This window comes from Aplysia californica, unplaced genomic scaffold, assembly GCF_000002075.1.
Source record: "Aplysia californica isolate F4 #8 unplaced genomic scaffold, AplCal3.0 scaffold00840, whole genome shotgun sequence".
Taxonomy (NCBI): Eukaryota; Metazoa; Mollusca; class Gastropoda; order Aplysiida; family Aplysiidae; genus Aplysia; species Aplysia californica.
In genome coordinates, this window is record NW_004798110.1 from 263569 (window position 1) to 266611 (window position 3043).

The following is a 3043-nucleotide window of genomic DNA, read 5'->3' on the forward strand; positions in this document are numbered from 1 at the left end:
GTTGTTGGAGTGGCAGTTAGTGCAGATGGCGAGTGTAAAAAGAGGTTATTCAAACGTAATGTCCAATATTTACGAGCCTTTTAGAGATACAGGAGGACCGAACTCTAGACCGAGCTCTTTTTTTGTGGTCAAGGCACACAATTCTGATTGGGCAATTCTAGTGATAGTTATGGCAATTTTTCTTTTACAAATAAAAGAGAGAACGTGGGGTAAGGGTGAGATGGGAGGATAGGGAGGAAGGAGGAAGGAGGAAGGGTCAGGGCACACAAGGACAGTCAACAGAAGTTAATCTTGTACAAACATCACGACGAAAGAAAAAACAAGGAGATCTAGAACCGAATGCAATGCTCAAAAAACAAAACAAAACAAAGGTTGAATCAAAAGCAAGGCGAACATTTTGGGATTCGTAAATTTAAAAAAACAACCAACAACACCCTCACACAGATTTGAAATGCAACAGATGTAAGAGTAAGGAAAAGACAGAACACAACTCTGGATGCAGGATTAGAAAAGGTACCACACACGGAAATAAAAGTGTTGGTGGTAGAGCATGAAAAGTAAAATGCAATCAAACAAAGAAACACTTAGAAATAAGAAATGTGGGATACCGAATGAAAGAAAAACAAGCTAAAAAAAAGTCCACTAAAAATAGCTCATGGGCATTTTAAGACAGAAACAAACAGAACTCGAGTAGTTAGTGTTTTCATGGATACCACACATTTTACGTACGCGCACTCGCATGCCTTCACACAATTTGAGAACTCACGCAAAAAATTTACTAGTGAGTTCAGTAAAAATTCGAAAACACAACGGTCAGAATTACGGACACTTGTGAAACCCAAAGGTTGTGCTTGGGGCACGTGATGATTGGGGTTATATAAGTCTTGAACACATCATTATCAATTATTACGTTTTCAGTGTATATTATTATACATGTATGTATTTGCATGCATGGTTTTTTTTCTCCATGAATTAAAAATAGAATACATCATTATGTATGTCTACATAGGAAGCAACACTAACGGTCCATCAGGGATCGAGTGGGTCGGTATAGGAGGGTGCACATTTACCCAACCTGTCGGGTGGGTATGATCGGAACCGGAAATAGAATCGTAAAGGCTAGTTTAGTTTTAGTTTTAGTAAGAGTTTTACTCGCAACATAAATACGTCGTATAAGCGCCGAAGATTAGAGGTGTTCCTAGAGAGTAACATACAGACAAAAGAAGGAGGAGAGATAAATAATTACGGACGATAGATGTTTGATGGGGAAAATCATTAATCCAAACGAATATTACAAAAAAAAATTCTTTTTTTCTTTTGGTATTTTAAATTTGTTATTAAAAGAAACAAACTCTTTGTACACCATACACAGTTCAACAACATACACATACTAATAATAATGTGTTGTGAAGAAAGACAGGCACGTATCAGCGCCGGGTACACGAGTATTACAAGGCAATTACTTAACAAACTGACTTCTTCCTTCGATCCACCCTCCAAATAACAACAACAACAACAAAACCCCTCAAAAAACAAAAACAATCCCCCCCCCTAAAAAAATAAAAAAATAACCCAAACAAAAACACCCAGCTCATCATACACCAGTACCATATATAATGCCCCCCTTCTTTAAAAAATCCTTTTTTTTTCACTCAGTCCTTTTTTTCTCCTTTTTTCAAATGCAAATGTTCACAGAATATGTTATACGTTAAGAAGATGTGCTGATAAAACACCTCATAAAGTCAGTTACCGCAAACCAGACAGCACATTTCTCGAGGTATTTATATATATATCAACTGCAGATAAATATAAAGTCTAAAGATAGCATCAGCGGGCCCAAAACAGCCACAGAATGGGAGAGAAGTCGTGTGGCTTGATCATCCAGTTCCTCGTCTCATATTATTCTATTTGCGTTAAAAGTGCGCCCTACTACAGATTTTCCCTTACCTCTCTCCTTACCACCGGCATCGCTCTCTCTCTCTCTCTCTCTCTCTGTCTGTCTGTCTGTCTGTCTGTCTGTCTCTATGTATATATATCTCTCTCTCCCTTTCTTTCTATCCCCCCCCCTCTCTCTCTCCTCTCTCTCTCTCCCTCTTTCTCTCGTCCTATCCCCCCCCCCCTCCTACACACATAAATCCTTCCCACTTGCATCCCTCTCCTCTTCGTTGCCAGCGTTTCAGTGATGTGCTTCTTTCCAACATAAACAATGCTATTTATAAGAAAGATTCACCACACACCTCAGCCCGCCTAACATTTAATGAAAGGGCGGTCGAGAGCTTTAGGAACTCAACTAACAGAAAAGGCACTAAAACGCCGCCCATACATGGATTTGAACCAGGGTCTTTACGTTAAGTTTACATGTGGATGTAGTGCAACGAAAATATTCACCCAGGCTCCCCTTTCATCTTTTTCAAATATAACCGCAACAAACCACACATACGTACCCCCTTTTAAAAAATGTGTGTCAATTCTGCTGCGCAGAGAAAGACCGTTCTTTAAAAAAAACAACAACAGCAAAACAAAACAAAACAACCCACACACAATCACCGCTAGTATAACAATAAAACGCCCACTGAATGATCTGCTAATAAAAGTCGAATGTGATATTGAAAGACTGCGTTTGTTCGACAGGGCTATGAGAGATTGAATCACACGTCCTTAACGCTCTTTTTCAAATGTGTAAATTTATCTAAACGTCTTTTGCCTTGCCCTAAAATCAAACAAAAGAAGACACACACAAACACACACACTTATATATACACACATATTTCTTATCAAGTATTGCGCACAGATTTTGATGCATTGTCTTTGCACTGATGAGCATGGGCGTGCATCTTTAATTAAAGAACCACTGGTCTCTGTGTTGTTGTAGCGGTTAAGCGCTTCGCTGTCGCGAGAAGTAGACCTGAGTTCAATTCCCGAATGGGGAGAACATTTTAATCGAGTAACTCGGTCTTTCTGCTCATCCCGGGTTGGCCCTGACAGTCAAAGTCCGAAGCCCGACTAGTAATTCCTAAATGGTTGAAATTGTGTCAATTTCTTT

The 3043-nt window shown here is 39.3% G+C and overlaps 1 protein-coding gene across 3 annotated transcripts in view; it reads right to left on the minus strand.

The window, feature by feature from the left end:
* Positions 1–3043, minus strand: part of LOC101846995 (PDZ and LIM domain protein 3) — a gene marked incomplete at its 5' end in the record, with an annotated part of 31381 nt that overhangs the window by 10884 nt on the left and 17454 nt on the right.